Source organism: Aotus nancymaae, unplaced genomic scaffold (genome assembly GCF_030222135.1).
Source record: "Aotus nancymaae isolate 86718 unplaced genomic scaffold, 86718_ANA_hifiasm-v0.15.2.pri h1tg000092l, whole genome shotgun sequence".
Lineage (NCBI taxonomy): Eukaryota > Metazoa > Chordata > Mammalia > Primates > Aotidae > Aotus > Aotus nancymaae.
Window position 1 is genome coordinate 6,016,047 of NW_026988507.1, and position 21,390 is coordinate 6,037,436.

The 21,390-nt window shown below is 37.2% G+C and overlaps 1 protein-coding gene across 5 annotated transcripts in view; it reads right to left on the reverse strand.

The window, feature by feature from the left end:
- Positions 1-21,390, reverse strand: part of TMEM117 (transmembrane protein 117) — a 542,479-nt gene that overhangs the window by 302,915 nt on the left and 218,174 nt on the right. The window contains exons 1-2 of one of the 5 annotated variants that reach the window (XM_064369844.1): positions 19,241-19,498; positions 17,833-17,977 (exon numbers count right to left, since the gene is read on the reverse strand). The exons of 3 other annotated variants lie outside the window; for them this stretch is intronic. The gene's annotated coding sequence lies outside the window, so the exon portion shown is untranslated. Of the gene's footprint in view, positions 1-17,832; positions 17,978-19,240; positions 19,499-21,390 lie in introns of those variants that run through there. One more of the 5 variants, XM_012459075.2, reaches the window with a different exon arrangement.

A 21,390-nucleotide genomic window follows, 5' to 3' on the forward strand; every position in this document is an offset into this window, starting at 1 on the left:
ATTGTTATTTATAGTTTCTTACCCAGGACATATTTGTGTCCCTTATACCTATGATCCATATTTTCTTCATGTTTAATACTTGAAGAATCAAAGCCCTGAGCAGCAACAGAGAAACAGAATGACCTTTGACCCAGTCCCTTTTGATGTAGATGGTGTACAGGTGCTGTCATTTTGATTTGCCCAAAGGTTAAAGCTTAAAGAGAGTATAGAAAAGCGCAGTCCTCCAAAGAAATAAATACACTATGGCTAGCTCCCAGGCATATAGTATTTGATACTTTTGCTCCTGGTTGTTGGCCCTTTTAGACTAGTGCTGGGGGCAACAGATCAGCCTAGGAAAGATTTGGCAAGTCAGTTAAATTAAGTATCCAGTGACCCTGAGTGGTATAGCTCAGATGTCCACCATTTGTGCCTAAGAGTCCAGGTAAATTCTGCAGCAGAATTATAGGTTCATGATAGGTGTATGCTCAGAACTACCTAAGATCTACCTAAGGAAGTCTCCCCAGATCTTCAGGTTAACCTTGAACCACATTCAACTTTCAGGTGTCATCCAGGACCAGATTAGATATCACAAGATCAATCATAATCTAAATGGAGACCAGTTCTAATTCAAATCAGCCTCATAGTCCAGATGCTATGATAGAACTGGATTTAACCCAACTAACCTTGTTTTATGGAATTTTTTTTTAATACTTGAAGTTCTGGGATACATGTGCAGAATGTGCAGATTTGTTACATAGGTATACACGTGCCATGGTGGTTTGCTGCACCCATCAACCCATTATCTACAGTACGAATTTCTCCTAATGCTATCCCTCCCCTTGCCACCCATACCCCAACGGGCTCCAGTGTGTGATGTTCCCCTCCCTGTGTCCATGTGTTCTCATTGTTCAACTCCCACTTATGAGTGAGAACATGTGGTGTTTGGTTTTCTGTTCTTGTGTTAGTATGCTGAGAATGATGGTTTCCAGCTTTACCCATGTCCCTGCAAAGGATATGAACTCATCCTTTTTATGGCTGCATAGTATTCCATTGTGTGTATGTGCCACATTTTCTTTTTTTTATTTATTTATTTATTTATTTATTTATTTATTTTTTTATTGCATTTTAGGTTTTGGGGTACATGTGAATAACATGCAAGGTTGTTGCACAGGTGCACACCTGGCAGTATGATTTGCTGCCTCCCTCCCCCTCACCTACATCTGGCATTTCTCCCCATGCTATCCCTCCCCAATTCCCCACCCCCCCACTATCCCCCCTCCCCCCCAACAGACCCCCGTGTATAGTGCTCCCCTCCCTGTGTCCATGTGTTCTCCCTGTTCAACACCCGCCTATGAGTGAGAACATGTGGTGTTTGATTTTGTGCTCTTGTGTCAGTTTGCTGAGAATGATGTTTTCCAGGTTCATCCATGTCCCTACGAAGGATGTGAACTCCTCCTTTTTAATGGCTGCATAATATTCCATGGTGTATATGTGCCACATTTTTCCTGTCCAGTCTATCATCGATGGGCATTTGGGCTGGTTCCAGGTCTTTGCTATTGTAAACTGTGCTGCAATGAACATTCGTGTGCATGTGTCCTTATAGTAGAATGATTTATAATCCTTTGGATATATGCCCAGTAATGGGATTGCTGGGTCAAATGGAATTTCTATTTCTAGGTCCTTGAGGAATCGCCACACTGTTTTCCACAGTGGTTGAACTAATTTACACTCCCACCAACAGTGTAAAAGTGTTCCTATTTCTCCACATCCTCTCCAGCATCTGTTTTCTCCAGATTTTTTAATGATCGCCATTCTAACTGGCGTGAGATGGTATCTCAATGTAGTTTTGATTTGCATTTCTCTAATGACCAGTGATGATGAGCATTTTTTCATATGTTTGTTGGCCTCTTGTATGTCTTCTTTTGTAAAGTATCTGTTCATATCCTTCGCCCATTTTTGAATGGACTTGTTTGTTTTTTTCTTGTAAATCTTTTTTAGTTCATTGTAAATTCTGGCAGAAGACAAGAAATAACTAAGATCAAAGCACAATTGCAGGAGACAGAGACACGAAAAACCCTACAAAAAATCAATAAATCCAGGAGCTGGTTTTTTGAAAAGATCAACAAAATAGACAGACCACTAGCCAAACTAATAAAAAAGAAAAGAGAGAATAACCAAATAGATGCAATAAAAAATGATAAAGGGGATATCACCACAGATGCCACAGAAATTCAAACCATCATCAGAGATTATTACAAACAACTCTATGCACATAAATTAGAAAACCTGGAAGAAATGGATAAATTCCTGGACAGTAGTCTCCTGCCATGCCTAAACCAGGAAGAAGTCGAAACCCTGAATAGACCAATAACAAGGTCTGAAGTCGAGGCAGCAATTAAGAGCCTACCACCCAAAAAAAGCCCAGGCCCAGATGGTCTCACAGCCGAATTCTACCAGACATACAAAGAGGAACTGGTACCATTCCTACTGAAACTATTCCAAATAATCCAAAAAGAGGGAATCCTTCCCAAATCATTTTATGAGACCAACATCATCCTAATACCAAAACCCGGCAGAGACTCAACAAGAAAAGAAAACTACAGGCCAATATCCATGATGAACATAGATGCAAAAATCTTCAATAAAATACTGGCAAGCCGATTACAACAGCACATCAAAAAGCTTATCCACCATGATCAAGTAGGATTCATCCCGGGGATGCAAGGCTGGTTCAATATACGCAAGTCTATAAATGTAATTCACCACATAAACAGAACCAAAGACAAAAACCACATGATTATCTCAATTGATGCAGAGAAGGCCTTCGACAAAATTCAACAGCCCTTTATGCTAAAAACCCTCAATAAACTAGGTATCGATGGAACGTATCTCAAAATAATAAAAGCTATTTATGACAAACCGACAGCCAATATCATACTGAATGGGCAAAAACTGGAAGCATTCCCTTTGAAATCTGGCACTAGACAAGGATGCCCTCTCTCACCACTCCTATTCAATATAGTACTGGAAGTTCTAGCCAGAGCAATCAGGCAAGAAAAAGAAATAAAGGGTATTCAATTAGGAAAGGAGGAAGTCAAATTGTCTCTATTTGCAGACGACATGATTGTATATCTAGAAGACCCTATCACCTCAGCCCAAAATCTCCTGAAACTGATAAGCAACTTCAGCAAAGTCTCAGGATACAAAATCAATGTGCAAAAATCACAAGCATTCCTATACACCAATAACAGACTTAAAGAGAGCCAAATCAAGAACGAACTGCCATTCACAATTGCTACAAAGAGAATAAAATACCTAGGAATACAACTAACAAGGAACGTAAAGGACCTCTTCAAGGAGAACTACAAATCACTGCTCAACGAAATAAGAGAGGACACAAACAGATGGAGAAACATTCCATGTTCATGGTTAGGAAGAATTAATATCGTGAAAATGGCCATACTGCCCAAAGTAATTTACAGATTCAACGCTATCCCCATCAAGCTACCAATGACCTTCCTCACAGAAATGGAAAAAACCACCTTAAACTTCATATGGAACCAAAAGAGAGCCCGCATAGCCAAGTCAATTCTAAGCAAAAAGAACAAAGCAGGAGGCATCACACTACCGGACTTCAAACTATACTACAAGGCTACAGTAATCAAAACAGCATGGTACTGGTACCAAAACAGAGATATAGACCAATGGAACAGAACAGAGACGTCGGAGGCGACACAACATATCTACAACCACCCGATCTTTGACAAACCTGAAAAAAACAATCAATGGGGAAAGGATTCCATGTTCAATAAGTGGTGTTGGGAAAACTGGCTAGCCATATGCAGAAAGCAGAAACTGGACCCCTTCCTGACACCTTACACTAAAATTGACTCCAGATGGATTAAAGACTTAAACATAAGACGTAACACCATAAAAACACTAGAAGGAAACCTAGGCAAAACCATTCAGGACATAGGCGTAGGCAAGGACTTTATGACCAAAACACCAAAAGCATTGGCAACAAAAGCCAAAATAGACAAATGGGACCTAATCAAACTCCACAGCTTTTGCACGGCAAAAGAAACAGTCAATAGAGTGAATCGGCAACCAACAGAATGGGAAAAAATTTTTGCAGCCTACCCATCTGACAAAGGGCTGATATCCAGAATTTACACATTTTCTTTATTCAGTCTATCATTAATGGGCATTTGGGTTGGTTCCAAGTCTTTGCTATTGTGAATAGTGCTGCAATAAACATATGTGTGCATGTGTCTTTATAGTAGAATGATTTATAATCCTTTGGGTATATATCCAGTAATGGGATTGCTGGGTCAAATGGTATTTCTGGTTCTAGATCCTTGAGGAGTTTTATGGAAAATTTTTAAGGGGAAATACAATATAATGGAAAAATCACAAGCTCTGGAACTAAAAGATCTGAGTTAATTTTATTAGCTGAGTCCCCATGAGACAATCACTGAATTTCTCTGGATATAATTTTTTTATTACCTGTAAACTTATGTAATATTGTCATGACTATATTAATCTCACAGCGTTACTGGAGAAAATCAAAGAGAAAACATTTGTGAAACTACATTTTAACCTTAAGCTGCTCTGCAAATATTACTAATCATTACCGCTTCATATTTATACAGAAATTCCTAGAGTGTTGCTGAGAAGCCCTGGAGACACCCTTTGAGTTCTGCAACAACAAAACTGTTTTTATAACAGGAGTAAGCTGTTATTTGACTCTTTCACTCTTATTATCTAAAGTTACAGTGAAGTGTGCCAGAGGCTAAGGGGCATATGGTATCATCATGTTGTCAGCTGAAAGAATGCTGTGCTGGCATACATTTGTATTTTCCAGAATTTTCTAAAGTAAATCTTTGGGGTGCTCAATAAATTTTAAGAATGTAAAATACTTCTGATATCAAAAGTTTAGGAACCATTATTTTGTATCAGTTTAGAGCTCCTTTTGTACTTTATAAACAAATAATGCACAGATTGTCTGCTCCTTTGGTAAATACATGTGAAGATTAGAGAGGCAGAGAGAAACATCTTTGAATGATATATATCTGGAAACTTACCAATTTAAAAATAATAAGGAGGCCAGGTGTGGTGGTTCATGCCTGTAATCGTAGCACTTTGGAAAGCCAAGGAGGGTGAATCACTTGAGCCCAGGAGTTTGAGACCAGCCTGGGAAACATGGTAACACCCCATCTCTTCATGAAATAGGGAAATTGGTTGGGCGTGGGGGCACGTGCCTATAGTCTCATCTGTTCAGCAGGCTGAGGTAAGAGGATGACCAGAGCCTGGGGAGATTGAGGCTGCAGTGTGCCGTGATCATACCACTGCACTCCAACCTGACTGACAAGAGTGAGACTCTGTCTCAAAAAAATAAATAAAGAAAAATAAAAAAATAAGAATGGTAAGGAAAAACACCGTAAATTCAGTTATATCAATTAAGGTCCTTATTGAATACATTTTGTATGTTTAGCACATTGTTATAAGACACACACACACACAAAATCCAACATACTTCCTACTCAACATACCTTGAAGCAATTAGTGAATAAAAGAGCATTTTTAGGGCAATATGAATATTGATTAAAATGCTGAGTTATTTTATGTTGTAAAATTAATAACATAATATTATATAAATACTAAATTGTACTAATTTTATGGCACAGACCAAAAGTAAAAAGAACTAGGATAGGAATAGATCTATGACAGTGTGTATAAGAAGCATAAGAACAATGGCATCCTATCTTCTGCTTGGTTCTAAAAACATTAATTAAAGTCATGATAATGTAAATAATGGCAATGAATTTAATTAAAATGAGATCAAAGTTGTTGTCCGACGGAAACAGGACTAAGGAAGTCACCCTGCTCATTGCAATATAGGCCATGAGTATTGTTGGGCCTCATATACTATGTTCATATATTTCATGGCTAAAAGTAAAATCTGTTTCTAAGAATTAGGCCTCCATCTTTTGTTTGATAGTGAAAGAGCCTACCAAAACCTCAAATGCAACAGTACAGCTGCTTGCAAATGGCCCTCGACAATCTGAATCTCTAATCTATCCAGAAAGAATTTTGCTTAGGCCTTGCGCCAGAAACTAAGAAAGCAAAGCAGGTCTGGATTTGAACAGAAACAGAGTCGAAGGCCAGCATGCAGAACAAATCTAGATCTGGGATGGAAAACAGGACCAAAGTAGAATGGGGGCAGGAATCAAGAGCTGCAGCTGGGCGCAGTGGCTCACACCTGTAATTCCAGCACTTTGGGAGGCCAAGGCAGGAAGATTACGAGGTCAGGAGAGTGAAACCATCCTGGCCAACACGGTGAAACCCCGTCTCTTCTGAAATACAAAAAAATTAACCAGGCATGGGGGTGCACACCTGTAGTCCCAGCTACTCAGGAGGCTGAGGTAGGGGAATTGCTTGAACCCGGGAGGTGGAGGTTACAGTGAGCTGAGATCACACTACTGCACTCCAGCCTGGGGACAGAGCAAGACTTCATCTCAAAAAAAAAAAAAAAAGAGTTGGTTGGAAGCAACATCCAAGTTTCCCCAAGCCAAAGCATTTTAATATTCAATCTCCTGCTGAATAAAAGCTCTAGCAAAGTTTATCATCATTTTCTATTGTTAGCTTTCTGGATCACTTCTCTTTTTTTTTTTTTTTTTTTTTTTTTTTTGAGACAGTCTCACTCAGTCACCAGGCACCAGGCTGGAGTGCAGTGGCACGACCTCGGCTCACTGCAACCTCCGCCTCCCGGGTTCAAGCAATTCTCCTCAGCCTCCCAAGTAGCTGGGACTACAGGTGCGCACCACCATGCCCAGCTAATTTTTTTGTATTTTTAGTAGAGATGGGGTTTCACCATGTTGGCCAGGATGGTCTCGATCTCTTGACCTCATGATCCACCCGCCTCGGCCTCCCAAAGTGCTGAGATTACACGCATGAGCCATCGCGCCCGGCCACTTCTCTTTTTTAAAACTAATGTTGGGAGTAAATTGACCTTAGATGACTTATAGCAGAAAATCCTGATAAAGGAGAATAATTAAATTAATTTAAACCCCTGTACTACTCTGTCTCATTCCTTATTTCTCTCTTTTCTCCTACTCTTCAACCTCTTCTCTCTTTTTTCAGAAACTGTGACTCCAGAAGAAATTTTAATTTTGAAAGAAGCACTATTTTATTTATTCTTACTCTTCTCTGGAAAAAAAATAGCCTAAGAAGGTGACTAAAGACATAGTGTTTTTATACGTTTTATAATTGTTATGTTCAGGAATGGTCAGGCATGGGGATAAAGAAGATAATTTCTCTCTTTGAGAAAACAAAAGATGTTCTATAATTTCTGTTTTTTTCTTTTTCTTTTTTTGAGACAGAGTCTCATTCTGTCGCCAGGCTGAAGTGCAGTGGCACGATCTTCACCTCCTGGGTTCAAACGATTCTCCTACCTCAGCCTCCCGAGTAGCTGGGACTACAGGTGCTTGCCACCATGCCTAGCTAATTTTTGTATTTTTAGTAGAGACGAAGTTTTACCATGTTGGACAGGATGGTCTCGATTTCTTGACCTCATGGTCCACCAGCCTTGGCCTCCCAAAGTGTTGGGATTACAGGTGTGAGCCACCATGCCTCGCCCTATAATATCAAAGTAGTACAGATTTAGTGAGATGGCATATGAGAGCTAAAATGTATGATTAACAACTGCCTTTCGCAGGTGAGAAAACACCATTTAGCTTTCCCCTAAACATATGTTTCTCAATCTATTTTCTGCGTGGCTGAAAATGGACTCGTGGACCCCTGTAGAGGGGGAGCTAAGGTGATATGCTTTTGCAAGTGTGCTCAAATCAAGCTCCCAAATTGATAATTTGGTGATAGCAAACCAGACAGGGTGATTATACCAGAGCCCCAGAACCACTAGCCACCTTGATATCAGCTTTATAATTAGGATTCTTACTTTGAAGTTCAAATGAATACATGTTCTGTATCACAAATTTCTTAATCTGTGGTTATAACATGCAGATGCCCTAGTAACCATGTATTAATTTAATCAAGCAACATTTATTGAGTGCTATGTAAAGCATGTTTCTAGACACTACAGTAGAAGAAATGAGACAAAGTATCTGTCAAATTAGCTTTAGGTACTTATGGAAATAAAACACGTGTAAAAGTAGGCCTCCAAAGACTACAAATGAGAAATGTTTGTACATTCAAAATAAAGGTCTAATGAGGTAGCCTTACAAATCAGTAGCAAAATGAGGATGATGCCAATGTGTCAAGATTTCTAACAATACAAAATCAACATCATTTTCCTCACTGGTAACATTTAATGAAAACTTCCTATATAGCAGGCACTCTCATTGAATCTTCACAGCAACCCTAGCTGAATGCAATTTTCAGAAATTCTGCTTATATTAGTTGGTACAGAGAAGCAAGCTAAAAGTAAAAACTTTTTGGGAAAAAAATTTCAGGGCACTTTGGGAGGCCGAGGTGGGTGGATCATGAGGTCAAGAGATCGAGACCATCCTGGTCAACATGGTGAAACTCCGTCTCTACTAAAAATACAAAAAATTAGCTGGGCATGGTGGCGCGTGCCTGTAATCTCAGCTACTCGGGAGGCTGAGGCAGGAGAATTGCCTGAACCCAGGAGGCGGAGGTTGCAGTGAGCCGAGATCGCGCCATTGCACTCCAGCCTGGGCAACAAGAGCGAAACTCCATCTCAAAAAAAAAAAAAAAATTTCAGGGAAGTCCTCCCGTATAAAGTTTACTTACTCTTCAGAAACTGGATTTCATATAAACTTTCACACCACGTGAGGAGCACTGGTCTGATGGTACCAGTAGGATTGAGTGCTTTTTTATATAGGAAGCAACGACATGAAAGTATATTTAGTACAGAATCCACGTGGCCATTGTTATGCCACTATAAGTATATGAAGTCAATAAATTAGGCTTAGCATGGGAGCCTGAGATACCAGTATGAAGCCCTGAAAAGGACAGATCTTGGGAATTCAAGCCATCTTACCAGGTAGAAAAGGTGAAGTGAATAATTATCCCCAGATAGTGGCCTTTTCTGATACAGATGAGGGAAAGAATGAAAGACACAACAGGGAAAGCTCATACTTCACATAATACGTTTGCCTCTTACAGTGAAATATCACTTTAGGACACAATTGGATTTTAAAGCTATATTTTAATAATTAAAATAATTAGTATAATGACATTTAAGTACCTTTTATATTGATAGTATGTTATATTGATAATGACATAATGATACACTACTGACAAAGGCTTAAAACAAATCTACAGATATGGTAGCAATGGCTTAAGTAGTTATCATGCTGAACTTTTTTGGTCCATGGATATTGGAAGACTTTTCAAAGTACAAGTATAATATAAATGATGTTGAAATAATATAAAAACGTCAGAGCCAAGTTTAGTATTCCCTTTGCCTCACTAATAAATATGTTAGAATCTAAAGGCTTTAGGATAAAGGATCACTCTTAGTTTTGGGTTGAAAAAACACAAACATATTTCTAGCTATATATATAGATGATTTAGTCTGTCTTCTATCTTTAAACTAGTATTTAACCAGTTAGACATTTTCTTCTTGGAGATCATTTTAATAAATACAACATACTGCTTTAGAGAATTCATATAACATTTGAAACTGTTGTGTTCAAAACATTTTGTTTGTGTTTTTTGTTGTATCTAAGGATACTTTTATTTAGGAAAACGAATTTAATATAAATCAATAGGAAAAAAGAAAACCTAACTGGGAGGAAAAACTGAACAAAATACATGACAAAACGAAAGACATTTCACATATGCAAAAAAAAATATGATAGTAATAAAAATATAGAAGATGAGCACTCTCATTAGTAATCAAGCAAATGAAAACTAAGACCTCAGTGAGATCATTTTACACCCAAAATATTATTAGCATGAATTACGAAATCTGACCAGATGCAGTGGCTTACACCTGTAACCCCAGGGCTTTGGGAGGCCAAGGCGGGTGAATTGCTTGAGTCCAGGAGTTCAAGAGCAGCCTGAGTAACCTGGCGAAATCCCATGTCTGCAAAAAATACATGAAATTAGCCTGGCATGGTGGTGCGTGCCTGTACTCCCAGCTACTAAGGAAGCTGAGGCAGGAGAGATTGCTTGAGCTAGGAAGTGGAGGTTACAGTGAGCCAAGATCCCACTACTGCACTCCAGCCTGGGTGGCAGAGTGAAACCATGTCTCAAAAACAAAAATAAATAAATAAATGATCTGACAATATCCAATACAAATTTAAGTAAGGATATGGATCAAATGTAATATTACCAGGTATAATGTAAACTGGTATAAACATTTTTGAAAACAATTTGTCATTATGTGATAATTGACTATGTTATTTATGTTACTGAACATAAATGTTCAATATCCAAGTTGAACATTTGGATAAGTCATGGTCTTGCAACTCTGCTCTTCGTTATATTCCCAGAAAAACTTTTGCACATGTTTAAAGGAAGATGTTTACACTAATATTCATAGGAGCACCTATAAAACTGGGAAGAAAACCAGAAATAGTCCAAATGTCCAACAACAGAAAAATGGAGGCAAGGTGTGGTGGCTTAACGCCTGTAATCCCAGCACTCTGAGAGGCCAAGGCAGGTGGATCATGAGGTCAAGAGATCAAGATCGTCCTGGTCAACATGGTGAAACCCCATCTCTACTAAAAATACAAAAATTAGTTGGGTGTGGTGGCACGTGCCTGTAGTACCAGCTACTCAGGAGGCTGAGGCAGAGGTTGCAGTGAGCCAAGATCGCGCCACTGCGCTCCAGCCTGGCTACAGAGCAAGACTCCCTCTCAAAAAAAAAAAAAAAAGAAAGAAAGAAAAATGGATAAATAACTTGTGGTATACTCACACAATGGAAAGTTTTACTAGAAGAAAATAATAAAGTATACTCACAACATCAAAGATGAAAAAAACAAATTACAAAAAGAAGTTCCAAGATAAGCAAAATCAAGCAACATACTTTTGGCTACACACACACACACACACACACACATGACACAAAACTATTTCAAAATAAAGTCATGGGAGAAATAAAGCCAATATTCAAAATAATCACTACGTGTGAAGGGATGCAGGGTAAGACTACTAGTAGTATTCTGATTCCTGATTTGGGTAGTAGAGTTCATTATATTGTTGTGTGTGTAACATACTTTCGTGTTGCATGAAATATATTTATAAATTGGTATATTTCAATGTCTTTAAAGGCTTATATGTAAAACTGTTATATTGTGTAAAACTGTTATATAATTATTATTTAATAGTTGTAATTATTTCCAATTTTTCTCCTTTATTTTCTAGAATGTACTTTTATGTAACATATTTCCCTCAATTCTATTTTATTGATCAATCATGTATACATGTTTTTAAAAACCATAAGTAAGGATGTTTACTGTTTTGCTTATAAGAAAAGATTTAGTAATATCTATATCTATGTCTATATTCCTATAGACTGATTTAGAACAGAAACCTACAGAAAACAGTAGCTATAGAAGCGATAGATAATACTTCCTTCAAACACAATTAGAAGTCACTTAAAATACTCAGTAGTATCAGTTAAGTTTCACACATTCCTAGAGAAAAAATGTTGAATTTGGACTAAGAAATCCTTAAAATTTTTAATTGTTAAATTCCTTTCTAACTCTTACTGAAATTTTCTACACTTCCATGGATTTCATGATTATAAATAACATGGGTACAATTTTGATTTTATATCAAACTGTGTAGATAAAGATTAATATGGTATCAATGTCATTCTAATGGAATTATTCTATTTTACAGAATAATTTTTACAACTATTCTATTAGCAATAGTTGGAGTCCTTTCTGTTGAAAGGATCTTATAAATCACAATTATTTGGTGGATAATTTCATTAATATAAATTAAATAATATTTTATATTCTTTACCAAGGAGAGTTTTTCTAGTATACCTGTGTGTTCTAAATTGTTTTGAAAGTTTCTCCCATTACGATTTATACAACTAACTCTCTCTCACAGTAATTGTGGTTCTGGCTCTAAAACCTAATACTATATATGTGACATTAAATTATGCTGATGAGATTTTATTAATGGAATTGTGGGGCATCATGCTTCTAATTTACAAGGCTTCCAGTAAATAACTTGCTTGATGAGATTACAGATTTATTTGTTTACTACTCAGAAGTTTTGCATGTTGAACTTACTTCAGTCTCAAATAAATCCCCAAAGGAGTCAATAACTTTAAAAATAATTATAATCAATAATCATGGAAGCCTCAAACTCAGAACTTGAGTCTATCAGAAGGAAAACATTGCACAGCAGAAATCTCAGATTTATATTCCAAGGCCATCTAATTATTGATTCTCTACAAATGAGGTTTTTTAATGTATAAACAGATGATCACAGAACACAGACACTTCTGTCTCTCAGTGTGAATAACTGTAGAGATTTGCATTTATGTTTAATACTGCCTGGCACAAAGAAACCACAAAAAATGAACTGGGGAATACAAAAAGCTAGAACACCATGCATCTAATTAGGATCACATTTAGCTGAATTAAATCAGACACAAATATGGTTTGTGATTCCACAACTATATCATTTTCAAATTTATGGCAACTGATTACTTCAGAGACATGACAAATATTACTAAATTAAACAAGTTTTCAAAAATAGAATTTAAACTAAATCAGAAGTGGCTAAAACGGATTATTCTTTCAGTACCAATATATTTCAGCTTCATATGTCAATTTATTTATCTATTTCTTCAAAAAATACTTATTGGGGACCTATTTCATGCCATGCAAATGCTAGTGGAAAATAATACTATGGTTTATTTAAATCTGTTATAATTATTTGTTCATAATATTAGTCCAAAAGTAATTATAACAAATTCCAATTTAAATATAAGAACACTTTTCATTATGCAATCTTTATATATATATATATGTTTTATATATATATATTATTGCATTTTAGGTTCTGGGGCACATGTGAAGAACATGCAGGACTGTTGCATAGGTACATACATGGCATTGTGGTTTGCTGCCTTCCTCCCCATCACCTATATCTGGCATTTCTCCCCATGTTATCCCTCCCCAACTCCCCATCCCTCACTATCCCTCCCCTAGTTCCCCCACCAGACCATTATGCAATCTTATATCAAAATCAGAAGATAAGTAATTTAGAACACAAGTGGGCAAACTTTTTCTGCGAAGGGATAGATAGTGAATATTTTAGGCTTTGTAGGTGAGATCATCTGTTACAATTCTACTCTGCCATGGAAACACAAAAGTAGCCATATATAACAGACAATACATCAGACAATACATAAATGAATGAATGTGACTGTGTTCCAATAAAACTTTACTTATGGAAACTGAAACTTAAATTTCATATCATCTTCATTGAGTCATAAAATATTATTCTACTTTTGATTTTTTTCAACCATTTAAAAACATAAAAATCATCCTTAGCTCACAGACCATGCCAAAACAGGTAGGAGGTGAGATGTGGCCCATGAGCCACAGTTTGCTGACCTAGAACATAAAACTATCCTCTTTGAGAAAAGTCCCTTTCTTAAAAACATCATCTTTATGCATGACATGTGATATGGTTTGGTCATGTCCCCACCCAAATCTCAACTTGAATTGTAGTTTCCATAATCTCTATGTGTCATGGGAGAGACAAGGTGGGAGGTCATTTAATTATGGGGGCAGTTACCTTCATGCTGTTTTTATCATAGTGAGTGAGTTCTGGTGAGATCTGATGGTTTTATAAAGGGCTTTTCCCTGTTTTGCTTGGCACTTCTCCTTGCTGTTGCCATTTGAAGAAGGATGTGTTTGCTTTCCCTTCTGCCATGATTGTAAGTTTCCTGAGGCCTCCCCAGCCATGCTGAACTGTGAGTCAGTTAAACCTCTTTCCTTTATAAATTATTCAGGCTTGGGTATGTCTTTATTAGCAGTGTGAGAACAGACTAATACAACATGAGAAAAGAAATTTGTGTTTCTCATATGGTTTTTAAAGTTCTACAATGGTACTTTGGACAGAACTGTCAAACCTCAATATACCTAGAGAAAGACTCCCATATGCACTCATTTTCTTTTATTCGGAGATGAAGTTTCACTCTGTTACCCAGCCTGGAGTGCAACTGAGTGATCTTGGCACACTACAACCTGTGCCGCCCCAGTTCAAGTGATCCTCTTGCCTCAGCCTCCCAAGAAGCTGGGATTACAGGTGCCTGCCACCATACCTGGCTAATTTTTTTGTATTTTCAGTAGAGATGGATTTTTACCATGTTGGCCAGGCTGGTCTCAAACTCCTGACCTCAGGTGATCCACCCACCTCGGCCTCCCAAAGTGCTGGGATTACAGGTGTGAGCCACCGCACCTGGCCCTCATTTTGAATTCATATAAAATAGTACCTCTCCGGAGATAAATAATTTTATAGTTTGTTTACCCATAACCTCATAAAATCTTATTTTGAGATCATCAGATCTGCCTTACCTAAAATATCTTGAGATATCCTTAAGTACTAAAATGTAAATATGTAAAAGCAGAATATATTGAAAGTTGAGTACCAAAGTGCCTCCCCTGTGGTTCATCCAATCATGAATTGGTTCTTATGTTACCCGCAGAGTATACTTGCAGCTACAAATGACTCGCCATGGATGAACCAGATACGTTTGCACACATGCTGTCGAAATGCTGTATCCAACTGAGGACAGCCACTTTCCTAGAATGTTAAAGAGCTGTGTCATGTGTGTTGCTTGACATCTATCCTCAGTCAACTTATCCAGTTCAAATTACTCAATGTGGTTTTAATGTTAACTCCAACAACAAATCAACTAAAATTCTGAGGAATCTTAAAGATTTCTGTCATTGGCATATCTCTCTGCTCTGAAGGCGTGATCCTGCAAAACACTAGTTGAGGGGAACAAAAGTGCCAATAATATGAAAATGTCTTTTAGACAAATGGTGTTCGATTTCTCAAAGTAAAACATTTTGGATAATTACACCATTTTCTTTTCCTAAGTTTTTATCATCAATACAGGAGTTATGATTATTTAATCCCTGTAATTTTCCTTTCTGAATTCTGTCTCTTGGTTTTTGCATTTCTTTTGAGATACTTGCTTGTAGGAAATGTCAAAAAAAAAAAATACTGGTATCTTTCCTTCTTCTCTTTGCGTTTGTACAATATAGGTACAAAACCAACATATTTTCTTATAGGGAATTTCTAAAGCTATGTCTTTGAGAAGAAAATATTTTCTATGAATAATAAAATACAAAGTATGAATGAAGAACATGAATGGTCAACAAAAGGAATAATAAAATGATGCTGTTGGAATCCTTTGTTTTGTTTGAAGGACTATGCCAAAAGGGTGAAGCAGTCACATTTTGCATCTTTTTCAAGGTCACAACTGCAAGTGAAATTATCTTAATGTTACTAAGTTGTTCTTAGAAAAGAACCCCTTCATTTAAAAAAAATGCTTAGAATATAATTTAGCAATTTAGCAGATGGTATTGCAAAGTGAAAGCAAAATCTTCTAGGACTCATTCCCTTCCAATCAACAGAAAAGTGCAGTAAATTAACCAAGCTCAGGGCTGACATGTTATATGATGTTTGGCCATGTTAAAAGACTGGAAAATGTAGTCGTTCCAGCCCTTGTTTATGTTTCTAAGTGCTAAATTTAGCTCAACATTTCTAAGTAATAAATTTAGATCAGACAAAAGTAACAAAAAAAAGAGTTCCTTTTGGCAAATGTTCTCACATAGGGTATAAACTGAAATGATTCGAACATTAAATGAAAATAAAGGTCTTCAAATTCTGCGCAACTTCAGAGCAGAGTTCTTGACCTGTTTGCAGCAAGATGTACCTGTGGAAATGCTAGCTTCAAAGTAGCAACTAGTAAAGAAACACAGGCTCGGAAGGTGATACAAATGTGACTCATTAGAGCAACTGTTCTAATGAACGCTTTTCACTGCCTTCAGCAGGTTAAGAATATTAAAGCTTTGTTCCTGCTGAGCCTGCCTGGATATTTTCTATGTGTTAACTCCCCGGGAACTTGTTGTAATGTCTCCTGGTGAGTATGAGACTGTACCACATTCTGCAGTTGCCAGCTGGTAGAAGCAAAAACACCTGGGCAAGGTCCTTGTTAAATGGCATATTTCTTCTCCCCGGCAGGCTCTGCAGACTGGGAAATCTGCTTCTTAGTTGGGTCTTTATTCTAATGGTCCAAACTGTCAAATCAATAGTTTAAGGCCTGTCTACTACTGCTCCTGGAAATGGTTGGTGCTTGGTTTCTTGTTTTTCATATCTTCCATTGGGCCATTTTATAACCTGCTACAGTAAATCCCCAATTAGTTCATTATCTACTACCATTCTCAAAGGGCTATATTTATTATACTAAAGTTCAACTACGAAGGCAACAACTATGTTTATCCATGTGTAATCAGAAATTAACATATTGTTGCGAACACTGATCACTCAAATACATATCAGCATTGGTTAATTGAAGATACGTGCTGATTTGCTATCCATATTTAAATCTACAGTATAAATGTAAGATCATGAACAGAACATCTCACTTACATGCTAAACAGCCCTTAACTTCATGAGCTGGAAGGTCTGAGCAAGATATGAAAACCTTTCTAACATCACAATAATGATCCATTATTCGTTTTTATAAAGAAGAGATGAATTAGTAACCTTTTCATTAAAGATTGTTTCTTCCTTACCTTTGGTGTTCAAGCTACGATTTGCTTGAATGTTATGTTGCTTTATATGTCACTGAAATCCAATTCTTTCTGTCATTAATTAACAGAAGAAAAAGTGGCTCATATATCAAGGTAATTTTTATGTCACAGGCCACTCTGAATATATTATAATTCTTAATTTTATCAGTAATCCACATTTCTCTGATGTTATTTCTTCACTAGTTTTTAAAGTACTTCCAGCACTTTACAAAATCCATTCCAATTATTTCTCAGAGCATGCAGGTGATTTCTCACATATGTTTTTAATGCAATGCCTGAGAAACAACCCGGCACCTGCCATGTCCTCCTATGAAGATGTCGGTTCATTTTGTGTTGGTAATGGCAGTGATTGCATCGGCTGATTGGCTCTTCAAAGTCCTTAAAATCCTAACAGGGAACTTTGGCCCCACTATTGTCTGTGCTACTGGGACTTATGCAATGCCAGTCTACCCAAGTTATGGTACTGATGCTATCCCAAAAATATGATCCCAAAGCCCAGTTTTATAGAAGAAAAGAGAAACCCTCTCCTCCTTCTTCGTATGATGCTACCTGACCACAGTTCCAAAACAAGGCTGCCTTTGCTCCTAATGCCTCCTGGATATTCTCATGTAAAAGAGTCTATAATTTCCCCCCATACCCCGAGGCACAAGTCTACAGCAAGATAAGTTAAAAAAACAACATGAGAGGTGGACACCATATAATAGCCAAGTTCAACCTTCTTTTTAAAATAAATTAGTTTATATTAAACTCACTGCCTGACTCAACCCTCCCACTGGCATATCCTTTCCTAGGAGGATCCTATGTACACAAAGATGAAGAAAAGATTACCATCCGTGTTTTACAAATAAAAAATCTAAGGCTAAGAAACAGAACCAGCTACTTAATTTTTGAGACCAAGTGCAAAAGGAAAACATGGATCTCCTTGTTCAAAAAATATGACACATTTCAAAATAGCAACTACAGAACACTAAACCAAGTGGAGGGCCCTCCTGACCAGGGCACCGTGCAGCTATGCAGGTCACATGCCCATGGAGCCAGCTCTGTACAAAGAAATGAAGTAACTTACCCAAGGCCACACAGCTACTGCATGCCTGAATCAGGATTTGAACACAGAGGGCTGATTCCAGCTCCTAGACTTGAAGCCACCAGGTGCTCTGTTCCCAATACAACATCCCCACCATCCTTCAGATGTACCCAGTCTTGGCCACTACCTAAGAGAAGAGCACAGCTCAGGTTTAAGTTGGGAATCATAAAATAACCGTGGTCCAGTCTCTTACATGTAGACAAAGTCACGACTGAGCCAGTCTAAAAAATCAGCACTTATCACCATGGAAAAAGCACAAGGATTTTTCATATGTTGAAAACACTCAACTGAGAAAACTGAATAAGCCTCTAACATGAAGGAGAAAATGACGAGAAAAATGATGCATTCATATACATGGGTTACACTAACGCCATTAGCGCATAAAGTGACGGGGCTTGCATTCCTTGTCTAAATTACCACAAAGTAAGGGATGCTCGCATGTTCTTAAGGATTCTAGGAAACGAGATCTCACCCCTCATGAAAAGGTTGAATTTGCCTCTTCTTCTGAAATTTTCCAACTGTTTCTGAGACATCATTAATTTTTGTAAGAATTGTAATTTTTACTTAAATACAGTTATTAAATATCTTTTTGTTTCAGACCAGAACTGTCAAATATATATTCTGATAAAGTCCCAAGTCAGACAGATATAGAATTAAAGCTTCATTTATCTCTATTACTTACTAGCAATGGAACCTTAAGGAAGTTATGTATCTCTCTGAGCTGTATATCTATAATTGAGAGATACAATTGCTTAGCAAATAAGCATTCAATAAATATTTTTATTTATTCATTTTATTTTAATCCTTTCACTTTTCCTATAGCATTTGCATGACTGAGGTTTGTAAATTTAATTTCCACAGAAGCTATTAATTTGTTTCTGGTATTAACTAATAAAAGACTAATGAGAAGGTATTTAATAAATAAAAACTATAATCAGGATGCCCAAATGTCCCCATTTACTGAGGAAAATCTAAGTTGATATTTAATGTCTTAGCCTAATTATTAATAAAGAGTCTCCTTTGATTCTCAAAAGTGTCCCATTTTGGATGACAAATTGTATGATCACCTTGACTATAATGCAACTGGTATAACTTCAAAGGCTACCAGTTCCTCCATTCCAGATAAATAGTTCTTTGCAAAAATTATTTTTATTGGTGGCTTTGTAAAATCAAACAGAAAAACAGGGAAGTTACACTGATTCATTAACAAAGGCTGATTAAACACTTCTTATGTTAACCCCTCTGTTAGCACGTGAGGTCAACAAAAACAAAGAACAGAATCACTATCACTAGTTTTTTTGTCTTGTATCTTTTTCTTTTTCCTTTCCAAAACGGCTCATGTACTAAAATCACTAAGAACCACATTCCCAGATTAAAATAATCACAATACCTTAACTTTTCCTTACAGAAATAATTGTCTGTCCTTTTTCTTCTGCCACTTGCATTTTTGACATTTCTCAATTTGTGTAGCCACAAATAGAATACCAAACACTGGAGATCAACTTGCGAATGTATTAAGAGCGTGGCTTCAGGCTTTGTCTACACCGTATCTTCGAGACTGGCTCTTCTAAGAAGCTCCTTCCAACAACTGCTTTCCTTGCTCCCACCTCCAACAGCATTTCTTCCAACAGTACTCCAAGGACCTCCAATCTCCAGCTTCAACTGATCTGCAATTTGACACACTGATTTCCAATAAACTTTTAAATAAGGACGTATCTGTGTCCCCAGCTGTACTAAAGTCTCCTTAAGAGCAGCTGAAAAATCTCAGTATTACTTGAAATTCATTAAACACTAAATGTATGCCAAATGCTTTACATTCTTTAGTTATTTAATCTTTAGAAACATCCTTGAAGGGATATATTACAGTTAAAAAAATGCTCGGTGGGGTACTGGGGCTGGGGGAATAAGTAACTTGCCTGAGTTCACCCAGCCAATAGGCAGGAAAGCAGAAGCAAGGTGTGACCCACAGGTTGATTGCCCCTTAAGCCCATGCTCTGAGCACTCTGATATTCTTTTTTACATGGCCTGAAAATAGAGTTCTCTGGGTATCAGGCATGGTAAGTGTTCAAAAATGATCTATTTATTAATGTTTTAAAAGCTTATAATATAGGATAGGGAAGCAAATGTTACAGGTTTTCAACAGAAAACAAAAGACAATGTGTTTTTCTAAATCACTTCTTTTAATCAAAAGTTATTTACCTGCTTGGTCCTTGACACATATCTAACAAACAACAGCCACTCAATAAACATTTGTAGAATGGAAAAACAAACTTATCTTCAGGTTATTTGTTACATTCAAGCTGTATTCAGGAGGTTTTTGTTTGTTTTATTTTGTTCTTTTCATTACCAGGCTGATCTCCCCATTTGAAACAAAAGCCCTGCCCAGCCTGAGCCCCATATAGGGTCCTACGACTTCCTGAGATCTAAACACTTGACTTCAATGTGGACTTAGGGTGTCTGGCCCGAGAGGCAAGAACTTATCACAAAAGTAACTCAGAATCCGAGGAGCTAATTCTTGTCAGAAAAAGACAAAAGACTAAAGACATCTTTTCCACCGAGGATTCAGGAAGAAAGAGAACGATGGGAATGTGAAGCCTGCAGTGACAAGAGCAGTATTTTTAGCATCCTCAGAATCTCTTCTGGTGTGCTTGGCTAGGCAAAAGAAATAAAAATTCCACATCCAAAGTAAAGAGAAAGGGTAAATAAAGCATGTTGTATGTTGCCTTTTAATTTTTTTTTCTATTTCTCTATTATTACCTAGGAAAGGAGCTACTCTGCTTTTTCAATATCTTCTCAAAGTTCTCAATGCCAAGTTGGAATAAATGGGAAGAAGTCTCCATTGGAGATAACCTGTTTTTCTTTATTAGTGAGCAGTACATCAATCTACCAACTCCTGGATATAAAGCTGGAAGCCTCCTGAATTCCTGGTGCTATTCGGGCTATTAAATTTCAATTTGAAGCAATATTTCTTGAAATGTCATTTGCAGAAAACCTGCATCAAAGGAGCCTGGATGCTTACTAAACTACAGATTGCCAGGCTTGTCACCAACCCTGCTTAACCAGAACCTCTGGGTTGGAACCTAAAAACCTGCATTTTAGAACACTCCTTAGATGAATTTTAAACACACAGAAATCTGAGAACCAATCATTGGCCTTGAACCAGGCCACAACAAATGCCATTTATAGGATACATGTGATATTACCTATCTGCGAAATTCAGGTCCTGAGATGCCCCAGAATTTCATCACCGTTCCTCATTTTTCCCTCCAGTTTTGCTAGGGTTCCCAGGACACTACAGAAAACCGTTAGCAGCTACATAAGTAGAACACAACTAGATCCAAATCTGTTTTTGGTTGAATACTGATTCTAACTGTAAGTGGTTTATTTATAGTTCTAAATTTCAGTTTCTCTATCTGTAAAACAGACATTATAATAAAATAGTTACATCTTTCACACGATGTTACAAAGATTCACCGTAGTTTACATTTTCAGCATCAGAGGTTAAAATTTCCACTCCCTTTAATTTTATTATTTATGCGT